The following is a 14921-nucleotide window of genomic DNA, read 5'->3' as shown; positions in this document are numbered from 1 at the left end:
CCAAACTAAAGCCAGGAGCCCAGGAGGATGAACAGCTTTCAGGAAACGGTCAACAGCTCTCAGAGTGCAATTCTAAAGGTCATTTGTTATCACATCTGTTCCTGTCAAGACGTCCGCTCTTAGCAAAGCCTATCTGAGAGGGGAAACCCTGGGAGCTTCAGTGGTGGGATTTTTCTCTCTCATGCTGTATGATGAGACTAAAAGGAATGCATTCATCTGTGGAGCTCTCCCAGTGTTAGGGAAAAGTGTAACAACCCTTTTTCTTCTGCCTGTTTTGCAGGGACCTTAATTTTCCAGCCACTGTCTTGATTCAAAAATCCCTCAAAAATAGTTAGTAGTAGGATGTGTCTGGTTTCCCTTGTGTCTCTTGGGGGCAGAGTAAAACCAAAGACCATCATTTGGCAGAAAATCCGAGCTTTCATGAATGTGGCTACGATGAGCAGAAGTCAGAGGAGAAAGAAACAGTGCTGGGGTTGAACAACCCATTCATTTTGCTAGAGATGGAGCTTCCCCGCACTGTCAGTTGTTCATGCCACAGAAGTGACGGGACTGATTAGGCTGGGCAGGCTTGGAGGTAGAGTCCCTCTTTGTGCTTCCTGCCATCTATTCACATCACTAGAATCACAGTGATAGATTCCACCAGAGAGAATGCCATGAGGAGTTTGCTTATAGAAACAAATTCAAATATGCATTTTATGGCAGTAATCTAATTTAATTATATAGTTGTAGTATAAATTATCATTGCACTGTAGTCTTCTGGAAGAAACCAAACCAAACCAAACCAAACCAAACCAAATCAAACCAAACCAAACCAAACACAGCAGGCAGAATTTAGAATACCCTATACTGGACCCAGAAGAGTGTTACCTAGTATAGTTTTTAAGTAGTTTGTGAGCACAGTAAAATGCCTGATTAATTTAAAATGAGTTGTCATATCAGGTAGATAACATGTCTTTTAAAATGTAAGTACCAGAGTGCTTGTTTGTCTGATCTATTATTTACAAGACAATCTATTAGAGTGATATTGTGGACCGAAATACCTTCTCTTACAAGCTGGTAAAGCCCTGTTGGATCTGTGTAGCTGTGTCAGTTACACCAGTGAAGAACTTAGCTTTGCATTTCTATGTATTTAATGGATAGACTATTTTAATTAACCAAGCTCTAACATGCCTCTGTCATGACCTGGAAAATAAACTATTTCTGTAATTTAAATAAAGTGAAGATAGAGTAGCTGAAAACATAAAGCACTTTAAAGCATAAATAAATTCAGACAAATTCTTAACACATGTTAAGATTTCTGTTCATTGTTAATGTCTCTATTGCTCTACAGAGACAAAAGAAGTTAGGTAAAGGCTGTATTTTGCAGAAAGTCCTTGTAAAGGGGAGGTGTTCCAGAACTGCTCTGTGTTGTGTTTTACATGGCAGACAGAGGATAAAAAAATGGTGAATTCTGCATCTGTCACACTTCTGAGTCTGTCACTCAAAGAAAATTCCCCCTTCCCTTTTTAGGAAAGTTGCTGAAGAATGATGGGATGTGGCTGATAGCAGTGACCCATATTTAGGCAACATGAAGATTGTGACAGCATTAGCTACAGTAAGGGAATGCAGATGTAAAATCAAAACATCTGTTACAGTAACTTCAACTTACCCTGTCATTCCTGAATGTTGCAGTGTCATAACTCACATTCCTGCATCGTCTTGCTGTAAGAAGACACATCTAGCCTTGAAATACTGCACTAGCTTTAAATTAATTTGCTTTCAACTTTGTATCGTAAAATTATTATTACTGAAGCATGGCGGTTCATTTTTAGATACTAATAGTACAAGTAAGTGATCTTCTACTTGACAGATTGCAAAATGTGTTTATTTTATCCTTGATTGTGAGAATAATTTGATTTGCCTTAGCATAGCTATTAAATAGCCACCGAGAGATTGACTGCAGTGGTATGAAGGATTTCACCATTAATGGTTTTATGGGAGAGATTCGGAATATAAACAGATTTCATGGCTCTTCTCAACTGGAATTTCTGAATACCCCTCCTTCTCTACAGCCCTTCCATATTAGCTTGCCATGGAAACTTCTGTCAAAATGGAGCTTTCCTTGATTTTCCAGTGCTTTGTATCACAACGTGTTGCTGTATCACAGCATTACACCAGTGAGGGCTTTGGTCGTGGCTGCATAAATCACAGGGGAGCAGCGCCCTGAATAATGCACTGTACAGACTGAGGAGTGCAGTAAGCATGGAGCCTGGTCCTGCCACGTGAGGAATTTCAGAATGGAATCAGCACATTTCATTCTATTAATTTCAGAGAGGATCAGTCCCATTGCATGTACTAGGAACTGCCAGGATTCATTACAATTCCTTCTTTCTAGCAGTCACTCTTTTAATGATGAGCAAGACACAGTTCTGATAACTTATAGCTGCCACATAGCTTGAGTTTGGGTGTGTGTGCAGTATCTGTGCTTGGGCTGCCAGATCACACTGCATGTCCTGTGTTCTCTCTGGCTGCTAGAATAACTTATTATGATACTGGACTTCCAAAGAATATATTAACTTCCTGACTCTCTGTAGTAATACCATACAGCTGGTTCAAATAAACATTCCAAGCCAGTGCATTTTTCATCTTGGAAGAAAAAAAAAAAAAAAAAAAAAACCAACAAAAAAACCCCACGGCAATCCCAAAAAACTTTTGTATTTATTCAGTGCTTACTGTCATTGCCTTTGACACAGAGCACAAAATTAATAGTTTAAAAACTGGGAGTTGCTCTCGCGGCCTTTGCATTGATTCTCGCTTCTTGTTCTTCATTTACTTTGTTGATCACTGCAATCAGGAAGAGAGGGAAAACTGCTCATGGAATTAATTTTCTTGAGTTATTACACTATTCTGTCTCACTAAAACTTTAATGCTCTTTTTTATACTCTGAAGAAAATGTGTCCTTTAATCTAAGGCAGAGTCCATACAGAGAATTGGAGTTTCTCTAGACTTAGCCTTACTAATATAAAAATGCATCCACACTGATGCCAAAACATTACCAGGTAGCTATCACATGTATTACATTTCTGCATGTGATTAAAAATACACTATTTTGTTTGTCTGGCTTTTCTGTGTCAGCTCATTTATTAATATCTCACCTACAAGTAGGGCTGCTGACACATTAAGAGTGACATCTTTATGCAAAATCATTGTGTAAATTGTGTTTTGGCTGTGTACAAGGGGGAATGGTTTTAAATGAGACAAGAGAGGTTTAGGTTAGATATTAGGAGGAGGTTTTTCACACACAGGGTGGTGACGCACTGGAACAGGTTGCCCAAGGAAGTTGAGCCCATCCCTGGAGGCATTCAAGGCCAGGCTGGATGTGGCTCTGGGCAGCCTGGTCTGGTGGTTGGCGACCCTGCACATAGCAGGGGGTTGAAACTAGATGGTCATTGTGGTCCTTTTCAACCCAGGCCATTCTATGATTCCACAGTTCTGTGATTATATTTGACCACACTTATTGCTGCTGTATTACTACAAGCATGCTGAGTATTGGCTTAAGAGAGCATACACATGATTGAACAAAGATTTTGCTCCAAACACTGTTCACCATTAATATACTAATAATTCCCACCAGAGAAAATTAGATATCACACCATAAAAATCTTCTATTTAACGTGCAATTTATTAAGTAATTTCTTAATGAAAATTGTGAAATGCTCCAGATTGGATTTTATGTTTGTGCCATATTTGTGGAAAACTTTAATGGACAGACTCACAGAAAACATGGAAGTTGCTGCATGTGTTCACACTTCTCTGAGAGAACCCTCTGAACCAATCATGAAGAATGGTATTTGAAGTTGTGGAACACTAAGGGTTTGTCAGATACAACCATACAACCCCTTTCAAATGGGAGTTCTCTAAAGCTGGACTCTAGTTGTCATCTCTTCTCTGACTGTGGGTGATATGAATGAGAACACGTCCCTGATTTCAATGGGAGCAGGAGCAGATGACAGTTTTCCATGATTATATCATGCGTGAAGAAGGCAGATGTGTATGCAGGAGTTGTAATAAGGCATTTGGATGTTCTATATGTTTGTTACAGCCGGTGAATAGTGGACTGTATGAAAATAAAGAAGTTTCTGATTTAGACAGATTATTCTGGTGTCCTGCTATAAATTGTTTCTCATTGCTAATTATCAGTGAGGATTATGGGATCATTCCTATATAAAGCACTGTCTGAACAACACCCAGCAGTGAAAAATACTGACATATCACTGGAATTACAAGGTAGATGAAAGGCTGCTTTTAAATTCTGACTTTGCATTAAGGAAAACTATTTTGCATGTTTCTGGTTCAAACAGTCACAGAAATGTGCTTTTATCAGAGATCTGTTCCGTACAGTTTTCAGGTAAGGTAAATTCATCTGCAGTTTTATGGCTGGAAGTGGGGGAGCATTGTAAAATTGCAGTATTAGGCAAAGTGCAGAGGAACATTCTGAACCCCCAAATGCTGTGTTGAGGTCACACACGGTATAAATTAGGAGTCTCTGTTCCCACCCATAAACGTCTCAAACTTTCACTTCTGATCTGAAATTTTTGGTGCTTGAATATTATAACAGTAGCCACTGGAATTAGTAGATACTGACCCTTGTGACACAGGACAGGGTGTATATAACTGTATTCCTGACCAGGTTCCTGCTGCAAAGAAATTAAAGCTAGTCTCTGGCTGGAGCTCCTGTGTGCTAGAACTTTTCTGCAAACATGACTGTTTTTTAATTAGTCCATCAGCATAAAATACACATATGAAAATAACATTAGATTTAAATGCTTTTCTCCCCACTCACATGATATCTGTCACACTGTATTAATCAGCAGCAGGAAAGCAAAGCATAACTCTGTCTCGCTGCCTTCACATGGCTGGTTATTACCTATGAATGCCTGAACATCTAACCTGTATGTTTTCATCCGAGGCTGTAAGAAATATTTGTGGTGTTCTTTCTTTGTTGTTCTTCTTTTGTTCATATTAACTGCAAGACAAGGAACATGACAAGTGCTGAGCACCTATTTATGTGGAGCATTCAAGCAAATGGAGAGCTATAAATATGTATGTTTGGCGATAACACGGAGCTACAGCTAAGAAATTCCTGCCTGCATTTGTTTTGGAGATGACCACACAAAATGATGTTTTATAGAATTAGCAGTAAATGTATAATTTAAATATATATATACTATTTACATAAATACAAAATAATATAAAAATACATTTTTAGTCTCAGGTAGGAAAGCTCCACTTGAAATATTTCTAGACAGATGTCTCTGCGTCTCCCTATTCCCCAAAAGCCATTTTCTGCAAAGCCCTTTTAAATGTGAGAGAGGATAGAGTTTCGCAACAGTTTATTGCTAGATTTACAATGCTGGCAAGAAAGTAATTCTCAAAAAATGGGATAGTCTTCTCCCAGGAATTGATCTCTGATTGGGTTAATGGATTATACGGGCCAGACTGTGACAAGCCCACGCACAGCAGCGCTGCTGCAGAGGCACATGAGTAGCGGTCCCTTAGGAGACTGCTTCTGGCAGCCCAGCACTCCTACCCGCAGGGTAACATCTCCAACAGAGCAGGAGTAACACAGGGTCGTGCTCAGTGCTCCCCCTTATACAGAGCTAGGAAGAGCGGGCAGCACTGTCCCAAAGGCGATGCAAGCCCCCTGTGTGGGCTTGGTTAGGGAAATATCTAATTACTCCCAACTGAAGTGTTTGAAACTACCACCAGCAAGATGTATCAGTCAGCACACAGAAGGTTAATTGTCTCGCTGTGTATTTTAATATTAATGATTGGACTTGATGATGTTAGCTCCTTATACAGAACTGAAATTCACAGTGTGCACAATCGACGTTTTGTACTTCAGATGTACATGTTATTTTCAGTTATTTCTTAATGACTCATGTGACAGCAGCTGAAATGCTTTGGTGCATCCAGCTGTTTTTTTCTCCCTGCTGCATGTCGTCAGATCAGTGCATCCCACAGCTTATATCATACCATCCTGAGGTCTTCGAGCCCTTGATGCCGTGGGCAGCTGGATCCTGCTGCCAGTGACAGCAGGGTGAGAGCCTTTAGCCTTTGGAAGGAGGAGGAGCAGCCGTCCCTCATCTGCAGCCTGGAGGTTCGGCAGCTCCTCCACGTGGGTTCTGGTGTAGGATGGTTGTTGCTTCTTTGTCTCCAAAGGGCTGCTGTGCAGTACTAAAACTGAGCTGTGAGGCACCGGGGTGATGGCTGGGCTGGCAGCTCAGGGGGAGGAGACATTTTGAAGAAAGAAGTGGAAGAAACCCACCGGGCGGGCAGAAGAAGAGCTGGTGCTGAGGAGGCAGGGCAGGTGTGAGGCAGGGAAGGCTGGTGATGGGGCAGCCAGAGCAGCATGGTGCTGAGGGAGGAGAGGGGCCCTGTCGGAACAGTGCTGCTTTCACTTCAGGGGAGCTCTCACAGAATCACAGAATCCTTAAGGCTGGAAAAGACCACTGAGATCATCTAGTCCAACCCCAAACCGTCCCACTGTGCCCACTAACCACGTCCCTCAGTGCCACATCTGCAGTTCCTCAACACCTCCAGAGACAGTGACTCCATCACCTCCCTGGGCAGCCTGTGTCAGCGCCTGGCCTTTCTGAGAAGGAATTTTTCCTAATATTCAGCCTCCTACGTGTGGCTCCAAAAGACAAAGCCTTCATCCATGGCATTTTATCAACAGAGCTAAAGCCTGTAAAACTCAAAGCTTTTGCCATTCCTCCTGCTTAGGCAGTTGTGAGGGTAATTATTTTAGGAACTATTGGATAAGATGCGACCTTGGGTGAAATAATTTAAAAACAAGAGTACGGTGCTTTATTGTCAGATTTCAAATCAGTAGAAAGTTTTGAAATCAGCAGCCTTCTGGAATTCCTGTGATTCTATATTTATTCAATGGAAAATGTAAGAAAATCCCATACAGGAATGTGTAATCAAATCCTGTTTACTAAAAAGAACCTGAGGATACTGGTGGACAGTTGGACATGAGCCAGGAATGTACCCTAACAGCCCAGAAAGCCAACCATATCCTGGGCTGCATCCAAAGCAGCATGGTCAACAGGTCAGCCAGGTGATCCTGCCTCTCTGCTCTGCACTGTGAGATCTCACCCAGGGTACTGCATCCAGATGTGGAGTCCTCTGTACAGGAGAGACAAAGACCTGTTGGAGTGCATCCAGAGGATGGCCACAAAAGTGATCCCAGGGATGGAACACTTCTCCAACGAGGACAGGCTGAGAGAGCTGGGGCTGTGCAGCCTGGAGAAGAGAAGGCTCTGGGGAGAGATGATGATGTCCTGTCAGTATCTACAGGGAGCTGTAAGAAGGAAGGGGAAAGACTCTTTAGCAGGTCTGCTGTGATAGGACAAGGAGAAATGGCTTCAAACAAAAAGAGGGAAGATTTAGATTGGATGTAAGGAAGAACTTTTTTCACTAAGGGTGGTGAGGCACTGGCACAGGTTGCCCAGAGAGGTGGTGGATGCCCCATCCCTGAAGACATCCAAGGTCAGGCTGGATGGGGCTCTGAGCACCTGATCCAGTGTAGGTGTCCCAGTTCATTGCGGGGAAGTTGGACCACATGACCTTCCAACTCAAATGATTCTATGATTATGATTTATTTACATCATTTTAACCTCCATTTAAAATGTCATGTATATCTCAGATAGATTAATGCATTAAAACAAACAAACAAAAAGTCCTATAGGAAATGTTTCAACTAAGCAATTTATTTTGCTTGTAATTAATGCATTTTTACCTAAAGTACAAGTTATAAATAAAAATAAACAAATAGCAGGTAGTTTTTTGCTGCTATCACTCCAGAAACGGACAGTTGGGTGATTACAGACCATCAAAGAACTGCTGCACCACTGATCATTATCTTTTAAGAACTTGCCAGCCTTTCATCATTCAAAAGAAATGTGTATCAAAGACTTTAAATGTATACTATTAATAAAATCAACCTATTCAATGGTACCATGGCTGGTACTTGCAGCTCACACGGGAGAAGTCATCTTTTCTTTGTTGCTCCAATAGAGAACACCATAATGGGAAATTGGTAACCATATCTCATTTTGCTACGCGTATGTTTCATAGCTGCAATTCTCCCCTTATTTAATATCAAAATGAACAAATCATGTTTTATAAATCCAATAGTCTAGGCTGTACATTACCATGATAATTTTACTTTAAAACCAGACTTCGGATAGATAAGATGTATATGTGTACAGCCCCCATAGAGCTAAACTCAGATTTAATATGTTCTTGCCTGTGATCTTTGCAGTGAGTAGAATTCACATTTGCAGCATAACACTGCAAAATGTTTTTATGCATGTAGTGGTGCTATGATGGTGAACACTTTTGTCTTTGAGGAGGGATTGGTCCGTGCAGTGTGATGCTGGTTGTACTACGCTTCCATCAGAAGTACTGCAGAGCTCTTGGATCCTGCCAAGACTTTGAATTTAGCATTATGGTACTCATCTGCTAATCAAGCCTTTGCAGATAGCAGACAGACTGTCTCCAGCAAGCATGCATCCACTACCTAAACTGATCCATATAGTTTGTGTACCCATTTATCTTGTGTTTAGATGAGAATTAAAGAACCAGTCCTGCGGCTCTCATTCAGAATACTTACGTAAGATTGAATTGCTCATCTGAGTAGGATTTCCAGGCTGGGGACTGTGAGCCTCTGTAAATAGAATGCTGAAATTGTAAATAATATGAACCAAAAGCTAAATATTGTGCTCTGCCACTGTTTTCACTGAGACAAATGCTAATCATCATTAATGCATGTCAGAAATATGGGGATATATTGGCTTATACGAAAGGTCAGTTGCAGTCCGTGGTTATTTTTAATTCATTGGATTGTTTTCAGCAGGCGTATCTGTACGCAGGATAATCTCTTGCCCATTTTCTGCCAAACATCTCTAAATCCATCATAGATGAGAACAGAGCTGGAGGAAGAGGAAATGAACAATTTTCCAATTTATGCAATTTAAGAGAAATATTGGAGGGTGGGTGTCTTTAATGGCTGCTGGTTGGATGAAATAGAAATGGTCTCCTCCTTCCAAGCTGCAAAAGCCAAGAGACAGACAACAGAAGAGGACAGAGATGCTGCTTTTAGAGGGTTCTGTGGTCCTATGAGACAGGTTTTGTTGTAAATCTTCATGTGTGCTATCAGATTGGATTCCATGAACTGTAAAAGACTGTAGGCATAATTTTTGTTGCTGACTTCATCATAGGTTTTAACATCCTTTAGCTCAATATTTTTGGCGTAATACCTTAATAAGTTAAGAACATAAAAGAATTTCAGAAAATGAAAAATTCCAAGGTTGCTTGACAGCTTAATTGAGAATTTACAGATTTTAACAGCCAAGCTGATTATTCTAATTTTGTAAAGGACTGAAATTTTCCAGGTGCATGGCAGACTCACACACACCTGTTTGTTTTCTGATTTTCTATGGATACACTGCAAAGAAGAAAAAGGTTTCTGAAATCTGGAAATAGCAATTGTGTGAATTCATAAGGAGCACAATTTTTACAGTGCTCCAAGTGTTAGCAGAGTATCTAAGAGCTAGTTAATGTTGTATCAGCACAACGAGGAAGGTTTGTAAGAGTTGAAAATATGCTACAGATGTCATATGTTTGTTGTTGTTGTTGTTGTTGTTTTTGTTATTTTTGCTTAGGTAGTTATTTGTGCAAATAGAGCAAGTGTACAGCATATTATCATGTAGTGTGGGGGAAAAGAAAAGAGAAAGTGAATGATACTGCAATTACTGCAGGGCTGTGATAAACCCAAAATGCCAGATCATCTTCTTTTGAAAATGCATAGTTGTAACAGGTTGTCATGCAGGATGATCACAAGTCTCTTCAGTAGCAACTGAGATATATTGCTGCTTTATTAATATACCTTTTTTTCTTAAAATATGTATTTTATCTATATAATTGTGACACAAACCACAGGAAATGTGCAGAAACTTTTATATGATGAAGGAAAAGTAAGAAAAGAGAAAAGAGGAAGGAATAATTGTAGTCTTTTCATGCTTAGAAGGGTTCCTGGGCAGGTGGGCCGATGAGTTTTCTCAGGGCCCCACGTAACAGGCTGGATGTGGCTCTGAGCAGCCTGGTCTGGTGGTTGGTGACCCTGCATATATTGGGGGGATTTAAACTAGATGATCATTGTAGTCCATTGCAACCCAGGCCAGTCTATGACGATATGGTTATATGATTCTGTGATAACAGTATCCAGGAGAAGGAGGAGGACTTGGCCATTGTGAGTATGCTGATGTGCACAGCCCGTGCTTCTTTTTTCTTTTGCCCTGTGTAGAGAGGAGATGGTTGAATGGAAGAGCCCAGGGGTGGTATTTCTCAGGAAATGCTCTGTATGCTTGAGCCAGATGCGGAGGTCTGGGCAGTGACCGAACTGCACTCAGTTGCAGAGGTGTGACCTCTTCTGCTTCCACTTGTTAAGTGCTGCACATGAGTCATTATTTAGGGGCAAGCTGTTGTGGGTTGTTTTTTTTCCCCAAATAAATGTCTCTCATGGAACTTGTGAATTGCATGTTTGTGGAGGGAGAGAGCTTGTGTATATCCCCAAAATATTTTATAATGTATTCTAATAATAATGAAATCCCTCTTTTTTCCTCTGAAGACCCTTATGGGAAGGACAACTGGAAAACAAGATTGTGATTTCTCATAACACCCTTGGCCTGTCCTACTTTATAAGGACCAGTGGGGACACATAATAAAGCTAACCAACTGTCTTTGTACACTGCATGTGTGCTTTTAGATGCATATTACGCTTCTGTTTTACCTTCAATTTCCTAGGCACATGATGCTATAGGGAGTTAAGATAAAGTGCAGTCATCCATCCTGTTTTCATCTTGCAGTCTTACCATATATTAAACTCTCAGACCTCACAGTGTTCTGCAGGAGATTATCCAAGAAATGATAAATCCTCCGTAGGAGCCATCAAAGCATCATTGCAGCCACTAAGAAGACCTCACAGCTCTTTCACTGTCACTGCATTATTGATTAGCCTGCAAAATACCGAAGCTGTATTGACTGTAAATATTTAGAGATGAAGAAGGAAACATTGTCCTTGAAGTATTAGCAGCCCTCTCTTTACGGAGATCTTCTGTTGCATTTCTCTGGCTGTCTTCTGCCTATTGAATGCTGCACGGTGATGCATTCCATTCACCCTGCGGATCAGCAAAGCAGGCAGGTGGCTTCAGCTTGGTGGAGCCAGTGGTTGCTGAGAAGCTGGAAGAGGAAGGTGAATGCTTAGATGAAGATTGATTGGTTTTGCACGCACACTGGACAGAAATTATAGGAAGCAAAACTAATGACCTACTTGTATTTGTTTTAATTAATTTGTCTTTAAAAATCATCATAATGGCCCTGGCCATCTAGGCCACGAGGTCTGAAGCAGTCCTACAGGGCAGTGACTACCCTGCTGATAGCCAACATAGCAGCTAAAAGCTCAGCACATTTTGCCTCAGCATTCATGGATTGTCCTAACCCAGCTAAAGAAATATTGTGTGCAGGACTAAAAAACAAGACCTGAACAAATCTCAGCTTGTGGACCTATATAAAAGAAATCTGAAAAGGGACTTTGCAGCGAATAGCAGTGAAGTGCACAACAAAACAACTCCCTGCAAATTCAGCAAGTTGCTTCTTACTGTCCCTTCTCCAAGAAGTCCCTGCTGAGCTACATTGGAGCATGCAGGTGGTTTTTGCCTGTTTAGTGTACAGTTAGTCCTCTGCTGGTACTTAAGCTAAAATCATTAACACATGTCTTGTGTGTTATCTGAATGAAAAGAGAGTTCATGAGTTATTATTGCCCATTTTTTCTCCTTGCTCCTGCACTTCCCTGCTTCGATTACAAATCCTCCTCCAGGCATAAAGCAAGCTGGACACCTACAGTGCAGCTAAAGAGTTATTTGTTCCCTAGGTGGACACTAATGAATGACTGCAGTGCTGCCCTGAGTGAGGGGGTCCCCACCATTAAAAGTTTAATAGAAAGATCTGAGAAGCTGGGGGCCAAGAGGAGGAGGAGGGGACAGGGAGCTGTGAGTAACTCAGTAAGTGCCTCCTCTGTTCCTTTGCTGCAGTGGAGATTATACCATCCACTGGGACAGGAGCAACTGGAGAGAGGTCAGTTCCCTCTTCATTCTCCTTTTGCCTTCAATCTCACCACAAGCTGTTGAAACGGCAAAAATAAGTTGGTTTCATTCCACTGTAAAATCTTGGAAAGCAGCAGGAATATGGCCCATTTGAAAAATGAGCTAATTCAGATTTCCTTTCGCTTTTCTGATTCCTTATCCTTTTGTTTCCCTCCCACTCCACTTTGTTTGCTTTTTTTTCCCTAATCTCTCTCTCTTTTCTTAATGTCTTTTACTTTCTATGCCATTATCTTTCTCTACCTTGTACTTGTCAAGATTGAGCATAAAGGATCTTTTTTTTTAATGGTTCTCTCTTTAAATATTCCAGTGCCCACACGAATTTCTGCCTATGCTAAGTGATTATAAACTTTCATAGAGCAATGGAGATACTCTTGGCCCCTTGTTTTAACAGAGGTAACTATAAACATCTTCGTTTTTTCTCACTCCCACTGGCAGAGGATGGAGGTCTAATTTCATTTTACTTTTTAGTTTTTGTCTAGACCCAGTTTCTGTACTACTTGTCCATGTCTGGGACCTTATGAAGAAAAAAGGTTGATTATAATCACAGAGAAAAAGAATTCCTTTCTTGTGTATTACCAAGTTGTTACTCGTATCACTTACATAACCCTTATAAGAAACAAAAAAATTATCTTGAATACCATTCTTGTTATAATTTCAAGAAAGATATATTTATTGCATACTCAGGCCACCAAAATGTGTTGTGCCCCGGGGTACAGAAGGGTGCTGCTTGTGTTGCAAGGGGCAAACAGGGAACAGTGCCAGAACAGTGCCTTCCTTGCACTGAAGGTGTCTGAGAGTCAGAATGGTGCCAACCATAACCACAGTAATTGAGGGTTTTTTTTCATGATGGGAGTGATGAGGTCATAACCTCCCAGTTCCTCTATTTTGGCCATGGAGTTCTAGGATTGGAAATCTTTGCTAATCTTTTGATAGCTGCTAAAGCGTGTAATGGGAGGAACTGAAACAGAATGGGTTCGCCAGGGTTCTCCTGACCCCAACTGTCATCTTTCATACAGATCTCTTCTAGCAAGCAATGCAGGAGCAGTTTTAGCCTTTAAAATCATCCAGAAAGGAGCTCTGATATCTAAAATTTACTTTGGATATCTCTGAAACCATCTAATTAAGCAAAGGCCTTAGTGGTGTTTCCTATTCAACCTGTCAGAACAGGTTTCTTCAGATTACCATTTGGCAGAACATGTTGGATTCCTGTGTGGAAATATCTGGAGTGGGTCCAGAAAGCTTAGTTGGGCTTTCCTTTCTTGCTGCCTTTCCTGCCCTTCTCTTGAACATTTGCTTCCAGCAGAAATGTGGCACTGGGACAGATGTAAAGCTGGCTAGTGGGAGCACTCAGTAACTTCTGGGGCTCAGTCTGGTATTTTCAGGCAGATGTGTTTTCCTGAGCATGGCAAGGATGCAGTATTTGTGCTCTGATTTTTTTTTAAAGATTGCTCTAAAATATTTTTGTAATTCCATAGTAAACAGGTTGTACTTGCAGTCAATGTATGCTTCAGTGTTGCTCTGAATATAGTTGCTTTCCTGAGCTGAAGTCTATGTTCAGAACCAAAATCTAATCCTTCACTTCAGAAAATATGAAAATAGGTTGCTGCTCCCGAGAGCTCACACTGGCAATCTGTGCTTTCCTCTGTTCCATATTTTCTTGATACTCAGTATTATTTTAAGAACACTTCAGCATTCTCAGCAGGTGCAGATCTAAAACCTGCAAGGAAATTTCTCCCTTTCTCACCACAATAAAAAGAAGTGCTTGAGGGAAATACATGCCACATCATTATTACACTCCTTGGTGTTGTGCTCTCTTCTTATGCTAGAAATACATTCTTCTTCTTTTTTTTTTTTTTTTTTTTTTTTAAAGCTCTGCCTGAAAATTAAGGGTTTTTTTTTTTGTCATCGTTTCTGCTGTATTTTGTGGAAGTTGCTTCAAGTGACTTCCATAATGATCAAACTCTTTCCAATTATCAGGCAGAGCAAATAGGTTGCAGGAAACTGTAATGCAAAATCCCCTTATACAATGTCAGGTAAGATCTGAAGATCACTTCTGAGTCTACTTCTCTCTATTTGATTTTGGTCATTTTTTTTGTTCACAGATGCAGCCTATACTCCAAATTAGCATAATAGCAGTGGCTGATCAGTAGTTTTGTCACAAGTCACAGTGAAACAACATGCTGTCTCTCCTGACGTGAGTGCAGCTCTACTTCTTGTACTCCAGACCCAGGCAGTCCCATTGCCCTTTGGTAAGCATGGCCATGGAGGCTGGGAGAGTGCTTGACTTACAGGTTACCCAACAGTCTGCTATTAGCCACATCCCACATTTTCTATATTTGCTCATCTAGATACAGCCTTCTTTTTTTGTGTGTGTGGCTTGTAATATAAGAGAAGCCAAAGCTAAAGATCTGCAGATATCAGGAAAATACTATTGTTCAACCTTGTTCTTTGCCTTAAAATTAAGACAATCCTATTTGTGGAGATGTTCTTTTGGTGGTAGCACCTCGGATTTAACTATCAGACCGAAGGATATACTTTTTAGGAATAACAAATGCATAAAATCTTTAAAAATGTGATGAGTATGAATCTAAAAAATGGAGAATCTATAAACAAGCAATTGAATAAAAATACCTCTGGGTTCATTATATTTGAAGAATGAACAGAACAGAAGTTTTCATGCTGCTGGAGGAAGGCTGTCTGTACCTGTTTCTT

The sequence above is a fragment of the Lagopus leucura genome, unplaced genomic scaffold (assembly GCF_019238085.1).
Source record: "Lagopus leucura isolate 7727_CA_CO unplaced genomic scaffold, USGS_WTPT01 Super-Scaffold_100157, whole genome shotgun sequence".
Taxonomy (NCBI): domain Eukaryota; kingdom Metazoa; phylum Chordata; class Aves; order Galliformes; family Phasianidae; genus Lagopus; species Lagopus leucura.
The sequence above is the reverse complement of the archived record's forward strand: the minus strand, read 5'-3'. Positions refer to the sequence as shown.